We start from the raw sequence: 12,640 nt of genomic DNA, 5'->3' as shown, positions 1-12,640 counted from the left end.
ACATGTGAAAAACCAGAAGTAGAGGAGCCAGAATTTGAACCCAGTACCGTGTACATGAGAAGCGTATGTTCTACTACTGAACTACACCCCATAATCGCAAGTTCTTTTGCAAATTATTTATAAAATGTTGATGTGGTCTTCAGTTTTTGTTGGCAAAAGTTCACTGGCTTAAATTTTACTGGTGATGAAATTACTAACCTGGTACTATCTGGTAGCTTTACTAACACTGTAAGATTTGGGTTTGGATAACATTGTTTCTGACCTTAGGACTTTGTCATATTTGTTAGCCTGCTCCACTGTCTACTTGACTGCGTGAAAGTTACTTGCCTCTGCCAGGAAAAAACACAAAATGTCCAACACAAATCTCCAGCAATACTGACTCAAAATGTTTCTCAGCTCAGAGGCAACTGCCCACTTCAGTTGAATTGGAGAGTTGAACTGCATACCACATTGAGTTGGGTGCAGAGCCAGCATCTACTTTCCAGCTGACTCTCAATCTTCATTCATGCATTACAAAATTTAAGAATTGTTCCTTTTTTCCTCTTTTATAACTTTTATGTTTTGTTTACTTGTTTTTATGTGGTGCTGAGGATTGAACCCAGGGCCTTAGACACAGGAGGCAAATGCTCTACCATTGAGCCACAACTCTAGTCCTGGGATTGTTCTTAATTCTGGCTCCACACTACTATCTCTAACCCTCACTTCAGGTATAGGGATGTTCACAAAGGATTTCAAGAAAAGAATCCACTAAGATCCCACGTATTTCAATAATTTCCTTTTCCCAGTGCTGGGGACCAAAGTGTGAACCTCCCATATGGTGGAGTAACTTTGAATAACTGATATTTTCCAGACTGGGAAAATGAACAGGGCATCAGCAAACATAAGGCAGAGTAGTAAAGACAGCCTGCTGGATACATACAGTAGATAATTGAAAGACTAAATCTCCTAAGATTGCCAGTAGTGAATTCGAAAACGCAAGAAAGTCCTGGAAAACACAAGAAAGTCTTGGAAAACACAAAATAGATAGGATTGTATTGGATGACCAGGGAAGAACAGAAGTAAAGTCTTATTCTCTTATGGGGGATGTTTTTGGCTTTTATGTATATGACACATGAGCTCCATAAACAGTTCCAGGTCTTATGGTGCTTCTGTTTCAGGAACTTTGATATGACATTGACGGAAGTATTCCAGCAAGGTTTTAATTTAATGGTTTAAAATACTGAATATAAGTGTTGATGGGTGAAGATAGGAAAAATTAAAGACATGCATTTCCAATTCTTCCTATAGCTCTCCCCTCATTTGGGTTCACACTTGTACTGATTGATGGTAAGTTGATATATGCCAGCAACTCTTCAACAGATGGTGCTTGGGAAACTAGATATTCTTATTTAGAAGAATGAAACTAGATCTCTATCTATCACCCTGTACAAAAGCCAACAAAATGAAAACCATCATTTTGTATAATTGAGAAGTATCAATTAAAAAAAAAAGTATTGGGAAATAAGACATCAAAATTTTAAAAACAAAAAACAAAACAACAAAAAAACCACATACACACTTATGGGCATGCTGGGAATCAAATCCAGGACCTCATGCATGCAAATCATGAGCTCTACCACTGAGCTACATTCCTACACATGTAGTACCTTTTCTTTTTTTTAATCCTATATCAGGAAGTAAGATGCACATTTTCTGTATTTAAAAGTTTTTTGGGGGATGGGGATGTGGCTCAAGCCGTTGCGCGTTCCCCTGGCATGCACAGGGTGCTGGGTTCAATCCTCAGCACCACATACAAATAAAATAAAGATGTTGTGTCCACTAAATATATATATATATATATATATATATATATATATATATATATATATATATATATATATTAAAATAAAGTTTTTGTTCTTTTTCTTTCTCTTTCCTTCCCTTTCTCTTTTTTTCCCCCTTTGCAGTTATGCTTGGAGAGTAAGGCAATTCTAGACCAAATTGCCTTTCTTGCCAGCAATCTACAAGAAAAAAACAAGATATCATTGTTCCCTGAAAAATCTAGGACATATTATGTACAAAATGTACTCTATAACGAAAATCATATCTTCTTATTTCCAATCAAGTTGTTTCCCTCAATTTCATATCTTGAGAAATGTCTTCACATTGACAAATCCAGAAAGGGGGGAGTGAAAGAGAGAACATGCTGATAATTTAAACTCCTTTCCCCTTTCTTCCTGCCTATTCATTCCTAAGCAGCCAGTGATCTAATTGCTGTCACTATAGATTAGTTTGCACTTTCTAGAGTTAATTATGTTTCAGATTGGACTAAAAATGACCTAGGAGCACAAGCATTGTCAATTGGTCTGAAATTCAATAATTTCTCTCTTGGTGTAGCAATTATACAGGGTCCAGTTTGGTGATTTCAGATTTATTTTTCAGTGGATTTTCTCCTACCAACTATTAGATTTTCTAAACTAGAGATACTTACAGTATTCTAAGCTCTATTATGTAGCTTAGTTACCTATGAGAGTGTTGTTTGGTAATAGAATGTGTACTTAAAGTGTATGTGTTTTCCATTTCATTTCCTGATCCTCCTTCTCTGTTCCTTAGCTATTCAACAACACCACCTCCTTTTCTCACATTTCTCTACTAACATATAATACAATGGACTTCCATTAGGGCTGCTTCAGTTGTACTCCATAGATTTCTGTACCATCCAGGACAAAAGACTAGGGTAAAGAGTAGATGAAAGAGGATAAAGGAACAACTTACTCAAAATCATCTGTAGGAGAGAATTCTGGCCCCACAGAAATTAACTTTGGGTTCTGTTTCTCAGCTCTTTGACAATTATAAAAGAACTAAAAGATGAACAGTAAAAATAATGAGCTCCTAATTTTTTTTCTTTAGTTTTCTTAATTTCCTGAGCTGTGTGGTCAACTACAGGATGTGGAAAAACAGAAAGGCCTTCTTTGAATGTGTCACAATTTTGTCTCCCTCTTCTAGTGATCTGGTCCACAGTTGGCAGGAATTGAATCCTATCAATATGCATGGGAGACAATAAATTTCCGAATTTTTCTGGATGGGTAAGTACATTGAACAAAAAGCAACCTTTAAGAATCTGAAACTTTCTAAAGTTGAAAACCATCGAAATATTGAAAAGGAAATGGAAGAAGCAGCTGAGTGGGAGGGGCTGAGATAGCTCTGTTGGGAGAGTGGAAGAGTGAAGACCTGAAAGTCCCAGGTTCAATCCTGGGTCTCAACATTTACTTTGAAAAGCTAGTGACCCTATCAAGTCTACTATCTTGAAATCTAATAATCAGTTATAACTTTGAATTTGTGCTTCATAGTGTGATGGGACCTTAACAAAGGAAATGAGCAGAAGATGTTTATGTCTACATTTCCATACACACAGGGAGATCTTGACATCCCATGAATTTTGCTGGCAAAACAAAAATAACTAAGTTTTTGGAGTGCAAAATAAAGATGACCTAAGTTTATGTTGAGAATTAACAATTTTAGTTCATAGCAAATTTAAAGGTACCAGAAGAGGCCCGGGAAGAGAGAAATAAACTGATAAAGAATGGAAAACCAGTATATTTCAGTACCTTTAATGGCACCTTTCCCTTGCTTTTTGCCTAGGGAACCTCATCTTTTCATTTTGCACTGGGCCTGTACATTTATAGGAGGCCCTAATCAGTATTAAATTGACATTCATAGCATGCTTTCACAAATTTTTTGAAGACATCTGAACTTACACCTATAGTTGAATTTTTAAAATTATTATTAATTCCTTTTGTTTCACATATTTATTGGTACATTGTAGTTGTACGTAATGATGAGATTTGTTGCTACATATTCATACATGCAGACAATATAACAATATAATTTGGCCAATATCACTCCCCAGCATTTCCCCTCTCCCTCTCTGCCTTCTATCCCTTGATCCCTTTCCTCTACTGATCTCCCTTTGATTACCATGAGGTTCAACCCCACCTTTCTTTTATTTTTCCTCCCAAGTTTCTACACCTGAGAGAAAACATACATCCTTTGACCTTCTGAGTTTGACTTATTTTGTATAACATAATGATCTCCAGTTCTATCCATTTTTCTGCAAATGACAGAATTTTATTTTTTTAATGGCTGAATAAAATTCCATTGTGTATATAAACACCACATATTCTTTATCCATTTATCTGTTGATGGATATCTAGGCTGGTTCCATAGTTTCATATTGTGAATTGTGTTGCTATAAACATGGGTATGCATGTATCACCGTAGTATGAAGACTTTAATTCCTCAGGATAAATACCAAGAAGTGATATACCTGGGTCATTTGGTGGTTCCATGCCTAGTCTTTTGAGAAATCTCCACACTGATTTCCATAGTGGTTGTACTAATTTACAATCCACCAATAGTGTAATAATACTCCTTTTTCTCCATATCCTCTCCAGCATTTATTATTATTTGTATTCTTCATGACTGCCATTCTGATTGATACAAGATGAAATCTCAGTGTAGTTTTGATTTGCATTTCCCTAATTGCTAATGATGTTGAGCAATTTTTTCATATTTGTTGGCTATTTGCATTTCTTTTTTTGAGAAGTGTCTGTTTAATTTATTGGCCCACTTATTTATTGGGTTATTTAATTTTTCTGGGGTAAAGTTTTTTGAGTTCTTTATACATTCTAGATATTAATCTGTCAGAAGAGTAATTGGCAAAGATTTTTCTCCCATTCTGTAGGTTCTCTCTTCACATTCCGTATTGATTCTTCACATTCCTTTGCTGTGCAGAAGCTTTTTAATTTGATACCATCCCATTTATTAACTTTTGGCATTATTTCCTGAACTTTAAGGGTCCTATTGTGAAAGGTGTTGCCTGGGCCTATGTAGTGTTGACCCTATGTTTTCTTCTAGGAGTTGCATACTATCTAGTATAATTCCTAGGTGTTTGATCCACTTTGAGTTGGATTTTGTGCAGGGTGAAAGATAAGGGTCTAGTTTCATTCTTTTACCTATGGATAACCAGTTTTCTCAGCATCATTTGTTTATAAGCCTGCCTTTCTCCAATGTATGTTTATGGTTCATTTGTCAAGGATCAGATGACTGTATTTGTGTGGGTTTGTCTCTGTGTCTTCTATTCTGTATGATTGGTCTATGGGTCTGTTTTCATGCCAGTACCATGAAGTTTTTGTTACTATAGCTCTGAAGTCAGGTACTGTGATGCATCCAGCATAGCTTTTTTTTTTCATTTATTTTCTTCTCCTCCTCCTCCTCCTCCACCTTCTTCTTTGTCTTAGAAATTCTTTGCTATTTTAGATCTTTTATTCTTCCAAATGAATTTTAGAATAGTGTTTTTTAGTTCTGTAAAAAATGTCATTGGTATTTTCACCACAATTTCATTGAATCTGTATATTATTTTTGGTAGTATGACCATTTTTAACAAGATTAATTCTGCATATCCATGAACATGGGAGGTCTTTCCATCTTCTGAGATTTTCAATTCTTTCTTCAATATTTTATAGTTGAAGAATATAATTTGCATTGTAGAGGTCTTTCACTTCCTTGATTAGATTTATTTCTAGGTATTTTATTTTATTTGAAGCTATTGTGAGTGGAATTATTTTCCTGATTTCTTTCTCAGAGATTCATTGTTGGTATGTAGGAAAGCTCTTGGTTTTTGTATGTTGCTTTTGTAACCTGCTACTTTGCCAAATTTGTTTATTAGCTCTCGTAGTTGTTCGGTGGAGTTTTGTTTGTTTGTTTGTTTTGTTTGGATCTTCTAGGTACAGGATCAAATAATCTGCAAGCAGTGATAATTTGACTTCTTTGTTTCCTATTTTTATCTCTTTTATTTCCTTCTTTTATCTAATTGATTTGGTGAGTGGTGAGAATGGACATCCTGTCTTGACCCAGATTTTAAAGGAAATGCTTTCAGTTTTTCCCCACTTACTATGAGTTTAGCTTTGGGTTTTTCATATATAGCCTTTATGATGTTGAGGTAGGTTCCTCCTATCCCTAGTTTCTTCAATGTCTTTATCATAATGGGTGCTTGATTTTCTTGAAGGCCTTTTCTGCATCTATTGAGATAACTACGTGATTTTTGCTCTTAATTCTATTTATGTGATGAATTACATTAATCGATTTGCATATATTAAACCATCCTTGCATCTCTGAAATAAAACCAACTTGATTGAGGTGTACAATATTTTTATCTTTTTTTTAGATGTTGATGAACTTTTTTTAAAATTCACTTATTTATATGCAGTGCTGAGAATTGAACCCAGTGCCTCACACATGATAGGCAAGTGCTCTAACAACTCAGCCACGACCCCAGCCGTGTGGTGTACAATCTTAGTATGTTGTTGAACATGATTTGCTAATATTTAATTAAGGATTTTTGCATCTAAGTTCATAAGGGATGAACTGTAGCTGTAGTTTTCTTTCCTTGACGTCTCCTTATCTGTTTTTGGTGTGATATAATTGAATTTTAATCTCTAGATTGATGGCGGGTATCATATTAAAATCCACATCCACAGTCTATATGCCAATTAGTTGTTCTTAGTTCTTCGTTTGGCATTCCTGAAATAATACTACACAGCAAAAACCCAATGGTAGATTCGGTTTGGAAAACAAAATAGGGTAGAAAGGAAACTTTAATCTCTGTCCTGCTCTTTTCTTTTTTTATACAGTTCTGCCTTGGGTGAATGTTTCAAAATTGTTTCCAATTTTTTTCCTCTAGGCCTTTTGGAACCTCTTTTGTCCCAAGTCTGAGGTGGAAGGGAAGGGAGCCATCCATGGTAGAAAAAGAACTAAATCCAACATTAGAACTCCAAAGCCCCACAGAGATCCGAACCTAGGGCCCCCAGTTTACTAGACAGGTGCTTTAACCAGCTGAGCCATGAAGCCCATAAGATATACTTCTTTTTACTTTTGGCACAGAGTAGTGGACACATAATGTTTTAAAAGAATGTCAATAATATCTAAACCTAGGGAATGGCTGAGAATATTATAAAGATTCCTGAACCCACTACTCAACTCCTAAGTTGATTAAAAATAAAGTGGGGAGGGCAAGAATCTTAATCATTTAAAATCCTTTCCAGTGATTCCGGTCAGCCAGGTTTAGGAACCACATATGAAGTTCAATGAGTAAACGTGAATAAGGTAAAATGCTGGTAAACTTCACCAGGAAGAGGAAGTTGGAAATTGGAGGAACAGGCAGAATAAAAAAATGCCTGGAGTCTTGAGGAAGTTAGGCAGCAAGGTTTGAGGGTGGGAGAAGAACAACCCAGAAGAGGAACAGTCTGAGGAAAAAGGGCTTGCGCATGTTTTTCAAAACGTCTAGTATTAGAATGTTCAAATTCCTGTCCTTCCTTTAAATAAATGGGAAGCAAAGAGTCGCTCCTTACCTCTAGAGAAGTTGGCTAAAGGATTCTTCCTACTCTCAAATCTAGCTTGATTTTCCCCCAAGACCTTTCAGTTGAAATCGTTGTGACCATTCTATTTTGAATAGAAAGGCTGAACATTTTAAGGATGCTCTTGAGATTTAGGTTTTTGTTTTTCCCTACAGGAGGCATTAGTTTGATGGCTCTCAAAGAGCCGCAGGAAAGTTGGATTATCCTGATCATGCACTTATGATGAAAGCAAATTCGGTGTGTTAAAAAAAAAAAAAAAATAGAAGAATAAACCAGCAGCTCTGGGTTGGGGCATCACTAACAGGTGGAAGCAGTTGATTTTTAAAGCCTTTTTGGTTGAAATGCAAAGCAAAGTTTGTATTTTCCTTGAGTAGATTCTTAGAAAAGTGAATCCCTGTACCTATTTACCTCAGGTAGTAGAGGATCAGATTATGAATTTGAGGGTGTAACTTCCAAATTTGTTCAGGGTTATGTCCCCTCCACTACCACCTTAAACTTCTAGAAAGAAATCCACTAAAAGCCTGTGTTTTCTTGAGTAAGCAGTTCTGGGCAATTGCAAAGGTGTCTTATTCTTAGCGCAAGTCTGAAATACAGAATTGTGAGTGGGGAAAGCCAGAGTTGTCAAGAAATTATTCAAAACTGATTATGTAGCCACCTGTTATGGTTTAGATATTAGGTGTCCCTCCAAAGCTCATGTGTGAAACAATGCAAGAACATTCAGAGACGAAGTGATTGGGTTATCAGGGCCTTAACTCAATCAGTGAATTGATGGGGATTAACTGCAAAGGCAGGTAGTGCATGGCAGGAGGAGGTGGGCGAGCCTTTGGGGTATATATTTGGTATCCAGTGAGTGAAGTCTATCTCTGTCTGCTTTCTGATCATCATGCTAGCTGCTTTCCTCCACCACACCCTTTTACCATGATGTTCTGTCTCCCCTTAAGCCCCAAGGAATGGAGCTGTCCTCCTATGGACTGAGATCTCTGAAACTGTGAGTCCCCAAATAAACTTATCCTCCTTAAAATTGTTCTTGTCAGGTCTTTTAGTCACATCAGTGGAAACACTGACTAAAAATCACTCTACTATGTCCTAACAAAGGGAGACCACTAACCTCGGGGAAGCACTTAGAGTGGTTCCATGAGTGAATTCAAGAACAGCTTTAAGGATGAAGAGGAGGAGTCTAAATGGAGTCAGAAAATTTAAAGGCGTAGGATTAGATACTTGAGGAGTTGGGGAAGCAAAAGGAGCAATGCACAGAGGAAGGCAGTCAAATAATGTTAATTTGGCTTCTGTAGATATGGTGGTACCTTTTAGAGTACCAGTAAAGGGACGAGGAAAAGTGAAATTTTCTGCTTATTGCTTGGTTTTGGGGCACATGCATGCAATTTGGGAATTTGGTCTGGGGTTAGATAGAGGAGATGAATTGGGTTTAGAATATGGTGAAAGATGCCTGAAGGAGAGTCTCATTAAAAATGTATGCTACACCATCTGACACCTGATTTTTTATATGGCTATGGAGAAAAGGGACCCTGGATGTTAGTATAATGAGAACTGAGCAATCAGAATTGAAAGACTAAGAGCTCATGATGGGTATTTTTTAAAAACAAAAGAATGAGGGCTGAGGATGTGGCTCAAGCGGTTGCCTGGCCTGCACATGGCCCTGGGTTCCATCCTTAGCACCAAAATAAAGATGTTGTATCTGCTGAGGGGGAAAAAAAAACTATAAAATAAATATTAAAAATTCTCTCTCTAAAAAAAAAAACAAACAACATCAACAACAACAAAAAAGAATGAGCTTGTTAACTCTTGGACTCTGTGTGACTTGTATTTGCCATTGTGATTCTGATATTTCCTTGAAATATCTGTAAAATTTCTACTCCCCTTGTCCAGGTTACAACTGAGGTGATCCTTATCTCTTCTTTATTTGGAATTTGGTGTACTATACTGGCAGTGCACTTCCAGATGTTATACTGGCAGTGCACTTCCAGATATTATCTCCTTTGATCTTTACCACAACCCTTTGATATAGTCATTGTAGCTCCTACCACTTGGCTAAATTCAAAATAGTAGATAAAGGGGAAATATACTAAAGGAATTTGAACATTTAACCATTGGATTCGTAATTAGATCTGTTGTCCATCAGACTGCTGAAACTCACAGTGTGAGAGTATTCTTATTTCTATGGAAAGCAGAGATCAGAAAAGTTTCTTGCTTTAACTTTCTCGAGGGTTTAATGCAATGAAAGTAAATCAAGTATTTGCTCCAGGTATTTTCATTTCAGGCTGTCTAAGGCAACTGACTTCCTGTTTATGTTGAGTCTCTGACAGGGGTTTAAGACCCACCAATTCTTTCTTTTTAGGTGACAATTTCTAGAAGTGAGCTCAGGCAGTTCCTATTGTTACAGAGCCGGGGCCTTACAAGAAACTGAGGCAGTGCAAAGACCCTCCTTTCAAACCCCAATTCTTATGACCAAGTCAGAAAGATTTCAGACATGTCACTCAGAGTTAACAGTAATGAGTTTATTGAAGGGCTAGGAAAAGGGAAAAGGGAAACTCTCAAGGAAGAGAATGGGTCCTTTCAAAGAGGAGAAGGACAATGTGCCTCTCCTGCACTCCAGTTTTATTGGGGGAATCCCAGAGAAGTTTCCAGACTTTTGATTGACAGCAGGGTGACATCAGACTTTCAAGTCTCCACTGCCCGTGGCAATTCGAGGTCACCTTGGCCCATGCTGACCAGTTTCAACTGGATTCTTAACCATACATTCTTACAGATTTTATGAAACTATCCTGATGTCCCAGAATTTCAGGATCTAGTCCCAAAAGTCTCCGCCTTCAGGGGCTCCTCTTACTAGTATTATTTGGGGCCTGCATTTCTCCTGCAGTTAACAGATCATTGGCTGAGGAATGTGACATATCCTATCCACTTAGGTCAGGCAGGTTTGCAGGTAAATTGATTCTTGGAAAAGAAAGCATATGGGGGTCAGTATAATGGGCCCATTTTAAACAATTATTCTCTTGACTTCTTGTTTCCACCACTCCCATTTGTCTGTTCCCTAACATGATTTGCACATGTTTGAAGAGGAAGACAAATGTGTAATGAAGGAGAAACTAATACCCTCAGTGGCTTTTTGGGGTGTAGTTCAGTGGTAGGACACATACACAGCAAGTGTAAGGCCCTGGGTTTCACCCAGTGACTTTTTCTAGTGCACAACACAGGTCTGGTATTGAACCCCTAAAAATATGGAAGAGAGGAGAGAGAGAAACTGGGTTCTTGAGAGTTAACAATAGTAGTCTCTTTAAAAAAAAAAAATGGAATTTTTAGACAATACAAAGGAGATTCACAGACTAGGACAAGGGCTATCAAATGAATTAGGAGAATATATGTGCTCCATCCAAGTCTTTAAGTCCATGTAGTTTAGTTAGTAAGCTCTTAAGTCACCAAGATAGGAAACAAAGCTTTGAGGCTGTCTGTACAGGATAGATCCCTCTGCTTTTGTTACTAATCAGTTCTAACTCATACAGGGCTACCAAAATTGTGCTTGCTCTTAATCTTGGTATTTGCAATGGGGTCCTCTGCCCCAGGTGAGTAAAAGATTGGTTGCAATCTAAGAATATTTTTCTACATTAAAAGAAAAACAATATATATGGAATGCTTCATGATTTTTGTGTCATTATTGTACAGGGCCAGGCAAATCTCTGTATATTCCAACTTTAGTATGTATGCTGCCAAAGTGAGCAAGGGTTTTTACATTTTAAAAGACTGAAAAAAATAACTAGTATTGCCTAACATGCAAAATTTTGTAAGTAATTCCAATATCTTTCTTTTTTGTGTGTGGATGGGAGTACTGGGGATTGATCCCAGGGGCACTTTAACACTGAGTGACTCCCTCCTTTTTATTTTTTGAGACAGGGTATGGCTAAATTGCTGAGACTGACCTCAAATTTGTGATCCTCCAGCTTCAGCCTCCAGAGTCTCTGGAATTATAGGTATGTCCCACCACATCTGTCTGAATTTCAAATTTCCATGGCTACATACACAATTTTATTTCAACACAGACCCCTCATTCATTTGTGTGTTGTCACTGTAGCAATAGTTTAAGACTTTCTTTTATTTCACACTGCAACTGTGTGTCCCTCAAATCATAGTGACTCAGTGACATTTGCACGACGTTTTCAGTGTCATGCACATCTCTACCAGGACAATTTTTTTAATCATACACATCATGTCAAACAAAAAAGTTGTCTTTGTAGCACATTTCTTTACTGAATTACAAATGTATCAAGAATTATTACGTTATACTAAAACCAGTCCTTTTACTTAGTTAACACCACTATGTGGTATCTAGAATATAAGGGCAGTCAAATTCTGCTCTATGGATCATTACATTCTTTACTCATATTGGAACCATTCAATCATCCTTTTGTTGAGTTTGACTAAAAGACCAAACCTGCCGAGACCCGGGATTGAACCAGGGACCTTTAGATCTTCAGTCTAACGCTCTCCCAACTGAGCTATCTCGGCTCCTTGAAAACCCTGGGCTTCTTTCACTTCACTTCGAATACTTTGTTTTCAACTTTAATTTTTAGACTGGTTCAGATTCTGCTTAAATTCAATCAGACCCAATCCTTGTCTCCCACACAAACTGCTTGGATCAAAGTCCTGGCACAGTGGTGTGGATAAATGGAGGAGGGAGACAGAAAAGAGGGGACAGGGATTTAAAAGAAAGCCTTTCTGGGATCTCACCACTAGAGTAGAGAAAGGGGAGAGACAGGGAGCAGGGTATGGGGAAGTACTTTAGATATAATTATGAGTAGAGTAGAGCAAGAAGACCAGGTGGAAGAAAGAGGATTGGGAAACATGAAGGTAAAGTGGAATGAGCTTGGTCAAATTGTTATGTGCAAGTACAAATATAGCACAATGAATCCAGCCATTAAGTATAATTATAATGAACCAATAATAAAAAGGTCTTTCTGCTCTTCCACAGACACAGCTCAGAAAATTAAGGAAATTAAAGAAAAAATAATTCCTGGGTTCCTTATTTTTTTTCTTTTTTCTTTGTTTTGGTCTTTCATAATCTTTAAAGATATCAAGAAATGGAACTTGATAATTCTGTAACTTTGCAAAGAGAATATATGTGAATGTTAACAAAGCACTCATCACAATACTCCCAACTTACATGAACATAATTCTAAGAAAAATTAGAAAATTAAAAATGGCACTGCTCATCACAGCAGCTTTTCTTCATAAAA

At 37.1% G+C, this 12,640-nt stretch overlaps 1 non-coding gene across 1 annotated transcript; it reads right to left on the bottom strand.

Moving 5' to 3' along the window:
• Positions 1 to 11,839: 11,839 nt before the first annotated feature.
• On the bottom strand, positions 11,840 to 11,912 carry Trnaf-gaa (transfer RNA phenylalanine (anticodon GAA)). The gene has a single exon. It is a non-coding gene; the product is annotated as a tRNA-Phe (tRNA).
• Positions 11,913 to 12,640: the final 728 nt, after the last annotated feature.

The sequence above is a fragment of the Marmota flaviventris genome, unplaced genomic scaffold, assembly GCF_047511675.1.
Source record: "Marmota flaviventris isolate mMarFla1 unplaced genomic scaffold, mMarFla1.hap1 Scaffold_1263, whole genome shotgun sequence".
In the NCBI taxonomy this organism is placed as follows: domain Eukaryota; kingdom Metazoa; phylum Chordata; class Mammalia; order Rodentia; family Sciuridae; genus Marmota; species Marmota flaviventris.
Note: the sequence above shows the minus strand (reverse complement) of the source record. Positions and strands in the feature narration are given on the sequence as shown.